The sequence below is a fragment of the Oreochromis aureus genome, linkage group 14 (assembly GCF_013358895.1).
Source record: "Oreochromis aureus strain Israel breed Guangdong linkage group 14, ZZ_aureus, whole genome shotgun sequence".
NCBI classification, from domain to species: Eukaryota; Metazoa; Chordata; class Actinopteri; order Cichliformes; family Cichlidae; genus Oreochromis; species Oreochromis aureus.
The window spans coordinates 3,556,988-3,571,182 of NC_052955.1; the positions used below are offsets into that span (position 1 = coordinate 3,556,988).

General features: G+C 39.3%; 1 protein-coding gene across 1 annotated transcript in view; it reads left to right on the forward strand.

The window, feature by feature from the left end:
* The window catches only part of si:cabz01090165.1 (uncharacterized protein LOC100333421 homolog), a 380,989-nt gene that overhangs the window by 24,733 nt on the left and 342,061 nt on the right, over positions 1–14,195 (forward strand). The window contains exon 3 of the mRNA XM_031741783.2: positions 6,495–6,749. The gene's annotated coding sequence lies outside the window, so the exon portion shown is untranslated. The remainder of the gene's footprint in view (positions 1–6,494; positions 6,750–14,195) is intronic.

The window sequence follows — 14,195 nt, forward strand, 5'->3', positions numbered from 1 at the left end:
TCCAAATGCCCGCTGCCAGTCTGCCAACCCCTGACAGAACTATTAAAAGTCAGCCACTGGCTAGGATGCAGTGCGACTTCAGTGTGAATCCAAGTAATCCCCAATCACCCTCGCCAAACCGAGAACCCAACCAATCCATTAACCCAGCTGTGCATTTCTGGGAGGCTTCCATTTCAGCTGATTCAAGATGAGAAGTGGTGTCCAAATTTGTGGAACAAACCGCTGTACAAAGATCGTCTTAGAGAGAGGGATCGCTCCTGAATTTAACTCCCTTATATAACCTGAGTGGAAAGAATGAGAAATAGGCTCTCAGGACTTAAATTGAAATGCCTTTCAGTGTTTTGCACTGCTGCTGATGCATGGGGGAGGACTTTTGGAATTAGTTTAGTTGTGTGTTTTCGTGTTTTCTTGTTGGTTTGCGTGACTTATGGGCATTATGTATACAAATCCTTTTTAGGGTGACTGGTTATAACTAAAAAAAAATTCCCACTGCTCCTAGGATTTGCCAGCAGCTTCCTTCCACCACTCTTTGAATTTCTTCTGATTGGCTGCCCCTTGTAAACATAAAGGCCAGGAAGGCGGGTCTTTTGTACCCATGTGAGATGAGCTCTCTGATGTTATACAAGAGTCGAAGGTAACTGCCTCAAACTGAGTGTTTAAAGCCATCCGAATTGTTTTAAAATAGTCTACAGCATCGGAACAGTATGGGTGTGAGAAAAAGAAATGTATGAAAGTGTAATAAGTCAACTATAGTTGATGTTCAGAGCAGGAAACCACTCTGTTTAAACTAGTTTTCATTGGTCATGCTTTGATCAAATGAGCCATGACATCAAATTCAGACCAGCACTGACCAAACATCAGGGATCAGTTGTTGTCATTCTAAGTAACACATAAGTAAAGACAGGACCCACAACCAGCAGATAATCCCCCAGCATCTGGTCGGCTCTTCCAAAGAGACCCGGAAGGAAAATGGGTTAAAGTGTCAGAGGGCAGTGGGGTCAGTGTGCCAAGCCAGGCTGGACCAGACCAAACTAGACAATTACCTTCCCAGCTTAGCTCCTGATCCAACTTTAATGAGCCATGCTGGCCTGTTTATCCCTCTGTCCTGTCCTCTATTTGTGCTCCAGTTCTCAACATCCTTGCATCCATCCCATCTTTGACTCCGCCTGCGTGTTCCTTCGTTTGTCCTGTCATGCACCTCGTTGCTTCTCAGCATTCTTTTTGAGTTTCCTTCTTTTTTCTTCTTTTTTCACTCTATCTGTTCATCTTCCTTTTTTGGCTATTTTTTTTTCTGTAATCTTTTTCTGAGATTTCATCTTTCTTGCATTCCCTTTTAATCCGTCTATTCTTCTTTGCCTTGCCAGTAATTCTTTCTAACCTGCCTCACCCCTCTTCACGTTATCCCATTTAACTCTCGCCCACTTACATATTCTGCTGCTCTGGCCTTCTAACCCTCCTCCAACCATTCATTAGTCCTTCATGTCCAGTGCCCTTCATTCATCTAACCTCCTGACTCCTCGTGCCATTTTTTTCCCTCCTCATTTTCTGTCCTCCATCCCTTTGCTCATAGATCTCAGCCTCCATCCCTCCCTCCTACACTTCACGCCAGTGTCCTCCACCTCACGTTTACTCCTTAAACATCCTTTCCCTTTCCTCTTTGTCTCACCCTGACCTCTCAATCACCTCCTCCAAGCACCATCTCCTCATCTTCTGCTCTCCATCTGACCTCTTTACTGTATCATTGCTGTGCCCTCCCCCTTCTCCCCTCCTCTCATCTCTACTTCACTGCCATCATGATTGACTTTACAGGAGAGGTTAAAGATCCAATCACTGCTGCAGATGTCATCAGCCAATGCGCATACACCGCCACACACAGAGGGGGAAAAAAACAGATAAATGTGCTTTTCTTGCATCCTTTCTGTTTGAGTTTCTGCAGGCAGCATTACCCAGAGTGATGTAAATAAGTTGCGTTGATCTTCTGTGTGCTTATGTTTGTACAAATCCATGTGGTGTGCTTCCGTGTGGTTCCTGATCCTGATGTAGTCTCGGCAATAATCCCTTATGTGTCAGGCACGATGGCGTGGGCAGAAATAGCCCGGCTGTTTGGACTGATAGAGTCCAGGGTGCTGTCTAGAAATAATTCTCAGACTGTGGGATGAGGCCAGAGCCAGATGACCCCATTAGGAAAAACCTTACAATCCATTGTGGAGGGGCCCACCACTGATCGACAAGACATGCTCACCTCCAGCCGAGTAATGTCTCTGGACTGGCAGCCAGCCTGTAGTCTGAGCCAGACCAGCATAAAGACAAAGGACAGGGCTGCTGAGCCACAACATTTGGTGGTTTTGTCTGCACGCATTCACTGTGTTACACTAAAATGATCACAGTCCACCCGTATTACTGTGTGTGTCTTTACAGAGGCTGTCTGCAGAGATTTCCTGCTTGCTTTCAGGGTTAGTAAAATTTATTTTGTCTTTCTGCATTAAAAATAACAGGATGCTCTGACTTGGAAATTAAGGAAATGTGCTGGCAACAAGACTGTTCACATTTTTATGCCTTTTGTTGATGGTGTTAATGACAGACTAACAGACAGACGGGACAATGGGGGAAGATAACTTCAGCACAGGGAATCAAACTTGTACAGTCAGGGCTTTGCCTTGTGCTTTAGTGATGTGGTCATTTCCAGCTCATAGTATTCAAATAAATTATTTTACTTGTACTATCATCAGTACCTGAGACGCTCACTGAAATATTATGTATTACCTTGCACCACCCTCTTTTTCATTTTTATAAGAGGTTTTTTGGTTGTTATCTATAAAAAAGGGAACACATTCTTTTGCTTACTTAACTGGTTTTGAGTGAAGCAATAGGTTTTGAGGTCTTGGTGCAACACACTTATCCTTAGATACTCTCAAGTGTCAGTACAGAGATGGAGCCACAATTCTGTTCTTCTGTGTACTGCATTAAAAGCTTGAATTCATCACACACCTAAATCTGTATTAAATAGTTAAATCTGTATTTAATAGTTATTAAAATTATGTGGCACAATGGTAGAACTGTTCCCTCACAGTGAAAAGGTCCTGGGATTGGCCTCCGCTGTCTTTCTGTTTGGGATTTGCATGCTCTCCCTATGAGTTCTCCAGCTGTTAGTGGGTGTAGTATAACAGGTGATTCTAAATGGTGTGAATGGTTGTCTGTCTGTGTGTCTCTATTAGCTCTGCAACAAACTGGTGACCTGTCCAGAATCTACCCAGCATGTCGCCCTGTGACCCTGAATTAGATAAGGGGAAGAAAATGGATGGATGGGTAGTTTAGTTTATTAGGTAGCGCTCATAGGTTGTTCAAACTCTTTAAAGATCCTGTAAAGATCCTGTTGTAGCCAGCAGAAGGATGGAAGCAGCTTTATAATGATTTTACATTATTGCAGATTCTCTTAAGATTTTGACGATGGACGCTGTGCTGCACATCCTACCAACAGTCCTTTGGCTTATTTCAATCATAAAGGGTTCATCTGAAAACCTGTAACTTAACCAGACTTTAGCCAGAGAAGTGGGATAATGGGCACATGTGGGTATCTCTGTAAATACCTGTTTTGCTTTCAGCTATGATGACTTTTTGGTTACTTGCCAAATCGGTTGTTAGAAGGGTGTAACCGGTCTTAATTTCACATTCTGTTTGCAACTCATCTGGGGCCTGTAGCTGCTCAACCATTCACCTCTAACTAATGACTCCCTGAGTAGTGCAGACATCAACGGCAGCTTAATCAAGAAAGGAAACATTTAATGAGACAATTCTGGGCTTCAGTGAGACAAATCTGTTTTAAATGTATTCAAAGATGAGCACTATTATAATATTATGTCTGTAAAGGAAGAGTTGTTGTAAACTGTTGTAAAAATATTGAAATATTAAAGCTGCACATTTAATAACACATTAAGAAAAATTGTCTATCTACGGAGTGCCAGACATGCACAAAAAGTAACCACATTTTGGGAATACTATGTTGCAAATGTGTGTGTGAGGGCTGTCCAGGAACATGCCTGTCTCAGAGATTTCACCCCTGGAGCCCTAAATTATTCTACCACCTTACCACAGCTCAGTAGGATGTGTGTACACAACTTCATCGAGCATAAGAGGTACTTTAGTTGTTTTTTTTTTAAATGTCCAAAGTGTGACAAAGCCAGTGTGAAAAAGAGTTGCTCCTTTGATTGTAGAAGAACAATGACACATAATTTCTACACTTGATATCCTTTTATGATTCGCTAGGATGCAGTTTGTAGAAATAACAGTGACTAACAATTTATAATTACAGTTTGTTGTGATTGCCTTGCTGTGGTTTCCTGTTTTTACTGTCATTGTCTCATCTGTGTTGATACAGTATGTCACCAGCTCTCTGTGTTATGCATGTATGCAATAATTAATGTATTTTTAACATTTTTTATAACATTTTTATATTGATAGCAGCATTTCCTGCTGAATTTTATAGCAATGGTGAGGGAAGGTGCAGAAGTTTGTTTGGATCTTTTATTTCTTAAATAAAATGATAATTAATGTCAAAGCAACAAAGGTCAGAGTCCAAGTCCACCTTTTTGGGTTGGAGTTGATAGTTCTTCTTCTACTCCTGGTTCTGGATAGAGCAGACCTACAGTTTGAAATAGATCCCCAAGAACGGAGGAAATGCTGTCACCAATTTAGTCTATTCATTCTGGTCAGCAGTGACTGAAATTTCAAATTAAAAGCAAGAGGATTGTTGAAACGCTGTAGTTCTTTAAGCCTGGAGGTAGGAAGAAAATGAAAGCCATTCATTCATATCAGCTGATCAGGAGTCAGAAACAGGCTGGCATATTATTATTTTCTTGGTTTTCCATGTTTGTATGTGTTTTCATTGGTGAACCTCAAAGTTTTTGTGGGCACCAACAAATCTCTTAACCTTTCTTAACTTTCTGTGAAAGTGTTTTTACATAATTTATTTTGATAATTGATGCGTTTGGACAAATTAACCCAATGATATCTAATACATTTTCATTTAGTCATCTCTAGTTTAAAGTAGAAGAAGATGCTGAATATTGTTCAGTTTTCTGGAAAACGCGGTCTAGCAATGCTCATGCATCTTTTGACAACGCAGTCATAACACAGTGTGAGTATTATATCAAATTACAATAAAGTCTGGACTGTCAGACACATGAATAGTTTTCTTTCCCTGGGCCATTCACACTCTAAATGAACTCCAAAGTGCAAAATGAAAATAGCCCTGTGAAATTTTTACAATCTGCAGTCCCGTCATCATTAGTTATCTATATTTTTCTTGCATCAAGTTGCTTAAAGTTACTGCGCAGCTACTGTGCGTTTTAATGCACCAACCAGTACATCACTCCTAATTTCCTTGTATTTTGCATAGTGCGATGACAGCGTACAACATGATGATGTATGCTCATCACTGGGCTGTTGATATCACCTGACTGACTCTATCACCACACATTACTCCAATAGGAGGCCTGAATTTATTTCTTCGCCCTGGAATACAGAGCGAACATCAGTTGGTTGTATTTCCATCCTGAGAGAGTGTTATTGAAGCCGGACGCCTTAACGAGCGTAATATAAGCCAATGTCAGAAATCATGATGACATTTGTGTACTGTGGCTGCACCATAAAAATGCTAATGTTGTTTTCGCTGACAGTGGAGGAGGCTGCTGGAGGATTAGACGGAGTGCTGCTGACCTTATTAGATAAAACACTGTCATTACACTCATTGGTTGGTGGCTACAGCGATACGCAGGCTTTGCTCATAAAAACCCGGCGTTTGGTTTGGAGTTGACAGGATTATGATGACTACGGCCCAAAGTTTGTGGGGAAAATAAGCCATTTCGAAGGTGTTGCTGTTCTGCGGCCATCTTTAAAGCAGGAAATACAGCATTTAGAGGCCAACCCTGAGAGTGACTTTTAGGTAATGATGTTTTTTGTTTTTCTCCACAGAAGAGCAGCAAAGCGTGTCTCAAAGGCTGCTTTGCTGGAAAAAAGGCTTTATGCGTCTGAAAAGTCCGGGGTGTTTGTGGATTAGAAATGGCTTGTTAATCTTATTAGATTAAGTCCACCAGGATTTCATTCACTTTATACAATCCAGTCAACAAGTGGATAAGGATTTTCTTTATTGTGCTGGAAACTGGATGTTTAGGAAAATCAGGGTTTCTCTCTTTTTTTTTTTTATGAATAAACGTTCATAAAACAAAGAGAACCTTAATGCAAAATTTCTTCTCTGAGATAGATGGATAGATTTTTTTTTTTAATGTTTGTATTTTAAGGTAATTCTACGTTTAGGTTAAAGGAAAAACAGTTTTTAAATTTGAGAGATCAGTGTGGATTTCTGTGGCAAGCTTGGACTTGCTTTAGACGTTTAAATAAATCAGTTGATGAATAGATGTGAGTGTGGGAATGTGTGACAGTAAATAATGTATCAATATTCAGCTGCCTCTCCATTCAGTTTCTCATCCTGTGGACAGACTCCAACTCCACCATCTTTGGCTGCAGATGGTAGTCCTCGTTCTGCTCCGCAGCTCCGACAAGCTCGGCATAGAGCAGAAGAAGGACTTCTGTCGCCAGTTTCAGTCCAAAACAGTGAAGCAACTGAATGATGTCGAGGAGGAGCGCAACAGTGACCTGGGCAGCCTGTTGGAAGGGAAACAAAACACAGGAAAGGCTGAGGCTAGCTGGTTAACCTTCAAAATAAAAGCATGGGGATTGTGGCTGAAAGAAAGGTATGCAGGTTCATGAAAATTAAGGTTGCAGTTTTCTCTCTCATTATTAGAATTAAATTAATTAATTTAATTCATTCTTTAATAAATGTGAAGAAAAGTGAAAAGGACAGCTTGTTCTCCTGAAAAAGGTGTTTTCAAAATGGCAACCCTGGAAAAAGGAGCTTTACAGGAAGTGGTAACGGAAATGCTTTGATGCTTAAACCTAACCAAGCTGTGATTTAGCTTTTTAGCCTAAATATCCAAGTGATTTTCGATGCCTAACCAAGACCAACTGTGCCATTTTTAATTGATAGCAGACTAGAAAAGAATCCAAATGAATTGTGGCATTCTGTTAAACCTGGGCCTCTTGTGTGAAATTAGGCAGCAGCTGTCTAATTTTCCTTTTTTTTTGTGACTACTGGATAAAAGACATTCTTGCCTCATCTGTAGCTTCGTTTCATATCTTTTTTTCTTTTAGTGATTAAAAGATGGTTCTTAAACAGGGATCCTCATTTATTACAGCTCCGCAGATCCAGATTGTGACAGATGAACAGTTGAGTAACAGATGAGCAGCGGAAGCCACTCACCAACAACAATCCCCCCGTTACACTGGGCTTAATAGTGCGGTCGTAGCGGCAGGGATTATGACGGAGTTATCATGGGATGTTTAACATCACTATACAAAACATTGTTCTGTGATAGATGCTGTTCTCAGTAAACAGTCACAAATGTCACAGGGAGACGGTTAAAGTAAAAGTAACACATACTAATGCTTCATACGCACTCCTACACTTTCTACACACACAGTTGTTAAAGGCATGACCTTCACAGCGGGAACACAGAAACACCTACACAGGATCAGAAACTTAAAGCACACACACTTTTTATTTTAGCTTAAGTAAACATACTGTACACGCTGAGAACACACCTACGCACTCTCTTGATCCCTGTCACCCCCTCCTCTGCCTCGGCTTCCTCTCTTGCTCTGTCTCATGTCTGTCTGTCTTTCCTCTCGTCTTTAGTCCCGCTCTCACACAGTGAAGATGGTTACTGAAGTGAGAGGAGGAGAAGCCGATAATAAGAGCCCTGCCTCAACTCGGCACTCTTCAAGAGGCCCAGCAGCTTTGACACGCTCAGACAGCAGATTTTTTTCCCCTTATATTCTTCAGTCTTCCAGTGTGTGTGTGTGTGTGTGTGTGTGTGTGTGTGTGTGTGGCAGCATATTGGTATCAGAAGTCACCAGGACATGTGCTGAATTGTGATGCGAGAGGAAGTGAAAGTGGTGTCTGTGTGTGCAAAAGATGCCTACTGACCTCCTTATCCAGGTCAGGTGACTGATAAGAATTTATGTGTTTATCTAATAGGATGTTAGGCAGCACTGTTGCTTGTTCTCCTTTTCTAGTCATTTATGTAAATCAGTCCATCTTCCATCTATGTGTTTTACATCAGCAATAATAGCAGGAAGAAAATTAAAGGTAGTAGAGGGAGCTACTTCCATTCAATCGAACAGAAATAAACCAAAAAAAGGGATAAAATGATTTAAGCCCATTTTTTTCTAAAACCACGGGTAGATTCCTAAAATAGTTCAAAGAAATTAGTATTTAAATGGTTTGCAGAGAGTAATGAACGCCTAAACCAGCTGTCGGCTGACCTTTGTAAAGCTAACTGCGATATTTTGCCTGTCCTAAATTTAAAAGTGAAACGTGACGGCTGGTTTGTATTTTTATCCACGGTAAATCATTTCATTGGATTTCACTGGTGCCATTTTCTGCTCGGGGCATCTGAACGCTTTGCAGCACAACTCTATTTGCTTTTAAATGTTGTCTGCTCCACAGGAGCCTTAAATCTCATAACACCACTCCTCAATAAATCCCACTGGCAACAGCCGAACCACCTACACTGCACAAAACTACACGCTGTTCACTTTATTTAAGACATATGAAACATCTCACCCTTGTCGCAAATTAATTTGTGACAGACAGTTTTATTAGATTTACAACAATTCACTTGAAAATACTTTCACAGGTCTAAAATGAGGAAAAGTCATACTGAAAATCCAGCTTTAATCCATCTTATATTCATATATAAGCTGTTTGATAATAGTAATTTATATAAAACTTTGCTCTCAGGCACTGCTTATGTATTCAGATTACAGATTTAAAGTTTACCGATACTGATTTTCCTTTGTGCTTTTTTATTTCACCTCATCTTCAAGAAATACATATTTACAATGTGACCTCACAGATTGTGGGTCAAAGTGTGTCAGTTTTTTGCAGTGTAGTCTTTAAGCATAGAAGAAACCCCAGGGATAGATTTAGAGGAGTTAGAAAACCTGAACAGTGTGTGATTTATTGCATAATGCCTCAGTCCCCCGAGCCTCCTTATTACGGAGTAATTATGCCATGAAGCCAGTAGCAAAGTGCTTCACTGATTTACTTCAAGACGAAGGAGATTTTTTAATTATTATTTTTTTTTACAGTGTGTTTGTTGACTTTCAGGTCAGATTTAGCAACTCATGTCCGAGTCTTACCCAAACTGGTATTAGATGCTGAGAAGATGTGCCTATATAATGTGTCTCATCCTCAACTATGCCTCCAAGAAATTGTATTTAAATGGTACAAATTAATTTTCATAATTACCATATGATGGGAAATGGAATCAGGATTAGGTTCACAGGCAATATTTAGTCTCATGCAGAAAGTGTTGCATTTATGTGCTGTGGTTCATGTCCTGAGACTCGTGTGGTGACTTGTGATAATAGGTGTTCATAAAAATCGTGTCCTTAAAAACAGAGACAACGATGTTTCACCAATTTATATGACTTTGTTTAGAGAGTATGTTGCCTATAAAAAGCTCTCAATAAAGCTGGGACATCTTACTATTTGTCACAGATTGAAGAAAAAAATAATAACCCTCAATAACACCCTAACTTTACCTGGTATGGACTTTAATTTCTTCACAATAAACATTGTTCACAGACATGCTACGGTGCATCATTATGCACAGCAACGTTTATTAGTGCTGATAAATATTTAGACTGTCTGTGTGATTGATTTTACTGGGTTAACTTCAATAATTACTTCTTTAAAACCTTACATTAATATTTCTACCAAACTGCTCAAAGAAGTTTCCCCATTAATTAATGCTTCAATTTTTCAATATGATCCATCTATCTTTATTGGTGGGAGACAAACATTAATAAAAAAATTCAAACTGATCGTCTGCAGAGGAATATTTTATATGAAGAGTTTCAGAACTCGTCACAGTCTGACAGTGGACTCATCTATATGCTTTTCCTGTTGGACCTCAGTGCAGCACAGACCACAATATTTTAAAGATTAGAGCATGCTGTAGTTATTAAAGGCACTGCACTGCAGTGGATTGAATCATGTCTATCTCAATGACTTCAGTGTGTTCAAGTGGAGAGTCCTCTTCACACACAAAGATTAATAATGGTGTTTCAAAGTGTAATGTACCAATTATATTTACCTTATACATGCTTCTCTTAGACAGCATCATTGAAGACATAGCATACATCACTGCTATGCAGACGATACCCAGCTTTATCAGTACATGAAGAAAGATGGCACAGACCAATTAGTAGGAATGTCTTATAGAAATAAAGGCCTGGATAACCTCTGTTTTCCTTTAATTTGCATATTAAACAAATATGTAGAATTGCTTTCTTGCATTTGTGAAAAATCTCTATAATTAAAAACATGTCTCATAGTGCCGCTGAAAAACTAGTTCATGCATTTATTACTTCTAAGCTGTAATTCATTATTATCAGGCTGTCCTAAAAACATCCCTGAAAAGCCTTCAGTTGATCCAAAATGCTGCAGAGTACAGAGAAGGATTAGGAAGAGAGAGCACAGTTCTGCTATATTAACTTCTATTTACTGGCTACCTGTTAAATACAGAATCAAGTTTAAAATTCTGATCCTGACTAAGTCTTGAATAATCAGGTCTAATCTTAAAGACTTCATACACTGTTAAAAAAAATCCTAGAAAAACAGTAATATTCCAGCAGCTGGGGCACCAAAATAATACCATGAAATAACAGAAAATAACTTTCTCATAAAAATACGGTTATTTTCAGTAATGACAATACAGTTTGTTGCCCTAACTTTACATGGGATTTTGTCTTTTTCAAGTGCTTTTAAACATTAAATTAGGAACATTTTAACGTGATTAAACAATGAAATTACCTATAAACAAGGTCAATGAATGTGGCAATATGAATAATAATACTTAAATGTACAGAAATATACAGTTAACAGTTGGTTTAAATAATAATGGATTGCACGCCCTGGGACAGACTGACAGAGGCGAGGCTGCCATATCGCACCATCGGCCCCTCTGGCCATCACCAGTAGGCGGTAGGTGAAGTGGACCGAGGACACAACGACCGAGAGTGTCTGAGCTCGAACCGGCAACCTTCTGATTACAAGGCGAACTGCCAACTCTTGAGCCACGGTCGCCCTAAATAGCAATAATAATAATAATTATTTGATGTAAAAAAAGTTTGTGATAATCATTTTATATATTTTTCCATAGCATTACATTTGAATTTAACAGTTCAATCTTTCAAATAACGGACACATATTTGTGAAATCATGATACATTTGTGAATGTATTTTAATCTAAATATGCATATGTACAGACAGATACAATTAAAAAACAAGAAAATTATGTTTTATTACATTACAGTGATTTTATGTTAATTTACATTTGAAATGTGAAATCAGTCTATTTATGTAAATTTAATGATATTCTAGAAGAACAGAACAAAACTGTAAAATACACAGTAAAATACTTTTATATTAGGATTTTTTTTACAGTGTAGTATGTTGTGTATTGTCCCCACAGAGCTCTACTTTTATTACATTTTCTTTTGTTAGTGTCCAAAAAAGACTTCACTCTTAAAAGGTAAATGAGTACATTAATTCCATCTCATTAACAAAATAAAGCATGCAACCATTGGTCACCTGATATTTTACTATACATCCCATTTGTTTATTGTAGGGGTTAAGGTGGCTTTAATGTAGCAACATGATATCACTTCTTTAAATACATACAGATACAAGGACCTCGCTTTTTCTGTCTTTAATTTTCTGTAGTTCATCAAATGTTTGCTGTGAGATACAAGCAGTTCACATCTACATCTGACGGAGGTCAGAAGTCAGTGGCAGCCTGCAGCGATACCCTCAGAGGAAGTGAGTTTCAAGACACTTTGACAGTTCTGTTTCAAATTGTTCATTGAATTCATAGCCTGGTCTTTTCTGGTAGACTGGCAGATTGTCTGTCCTCTGTAATTTAACAAGCAGCAGGTGTCGAGGCAGGAAACCCAACCAACTGTCAGAGAAACACTGGTTTCAGCTTCTAGCTGGCTGGTAAAAAATCTGAAGCTGACAGATAAATTTTGGGCAGCTCATGGTGATTGCAGACAATCCCCATGGTTGAGAAATCAGTTTGTTTTGTGTTAACAGTGAGTTAGCTTGAGACCTAAAATGGAGCTAGAAGAGTTTCATCCATCATTTAGGTCTGAACAACTTCTAGTGTCATAAGCCAACAGTAAACTATAAGGATGCTAAATCTCTCTAACTGGGGGAGCGATGATACATTTTTAATGGTGCTCAGATTATGGATCCACATTTATGCTTTTATTGCACAGTAAGCATAAGAAATTGGTTCTTAAATTATTTTTGAGCTCTCAGCAACAACATTGTCAATGCTGAGGAGTTATGAGTGCTCATCTTTTTAGCTAATCAATAAGATGACCTTTACTTCTGCGCTCAGGACGGTGCTGGTGAAAGATCCCTTAAAACGCTAACTGGTCCTCGCAGGCTGACGTCGCCTGTTTACGCCGAGTTGTTTGTCGGGACAGTAGATCAATAACACTTTCCTCCACTGGCTAGCGGTCATGTTCATCTCTTTTTCTAAAACTATCAGGGTTAACACTACACCTTAATGCGTTTTCACATTATCCTGAGCCTCTGTGCTGATCTGCTAATGTGTTTGAGATGGAGGCGTGGGAGCTAATATAGAATTCTCATCTTTAATCAGTCTTTTAACGGATAAGAGAAGAGCTCCCACCCACTCTCTTCTCTGGAGTCTTTAAGCAGCTGGCAGCTGTCCAGTGGTCATTTAGTGCATGTGGCTCCCAATATTCAGCTAAACATGCCCTTGAAAACAATAAGAAGAAAATGAAGCCTCTGAGATGGAGGCATAAACCGCCACAGCAGTGGAATATTAAGTGATTTTATTTGACCTTTTTTAAATAAGCGGGATGATCTCCTGAGATCTGAATCTTGTTTTGGGAAAACATGGGTAGCACAATGTGAATCATAATTTCTCCATGAAAAAGCTGTAAGATCAAAATATTTTCCTACGTGGACGGAAGCACACGGACCGGTGTGTCCTTTTGACCTCATGGTGTTAAAGTTTGCTCCAGCGCCTGCATTTTTAATGATGATACCTTCCAGTATAATTACAGCAGCTAATGTTTGTGCTTGAGGAATGTTCCAGGCCTTCACAGAGGCCTCACGCCATCCCACTCCCTTCAGAATGAAATGGAAAATTGATGATTAACCACCATCAGTGTTGGACCTCGCTAATGTTGTTGTGGCTAAATTGGAGCATATCCCAGAAGCTTTGAGGCTGGTGCAGCAGCGGATAGATGCCCCTGATTCTTGGCTAGCATACACTGCAGCCCTGAACATGTGACAGTACACATTTCATAGTCATATTCATTCATATGGTGACATAAAAATGTAATAATCTTTTGATGGTGTAAGATATAGACTGAATCATTTGATGAACAGAAGCAGTAGTGACAACAATGTTCATCGATTCCTCCCTTGTCTTCATTTGTCCTGATAAACTGATGCATATTTTAATCCATGAAATTTGAGTAATCGGTGACAGATATCCGAAACAAATTGTTGTGTTTTGTGACAAACATTCTAAAATCAATCAACTCAATTTGTGATGACAGAAAAACAACAGAAATGACAAATGTTCTCTTTGGAGAAACTGAAATCAGAGAATAATTTACAATTTTTCCTGTCAAATTATCAATCACTTGTCAAGCCGTTTCTTTTTCCCCTTTTTTGCCTGTCTTGAGCTTTCTTTTTGTTTTTGTCTCGTTCTTTTTGTTTCATTTCTGCTTATCGATTGCCGTCTCTCTTACCTTGCTTTCTCGCTGTGCTTTTACCAAAACAGTCACCTGTGTTCAGTAGCACCACAGATCAGGGTGGAAAGATTGTTAGGGCTGAACATGTCCTGATTTATTCCCCCTGAAGCTCTTCTGTCTGTCTCTGCTGCAGTATTCACCGGGGATCGACTGATAGAATCAATCAAGAATCAATTCCTGATCCGAAGGTGACAAAAAGGTGCTTCGTCAGTAAAATTCAAAACAGGTTTGATGCTGACTGTTAGCTGACATGCTAACTGCCAAATCACTGA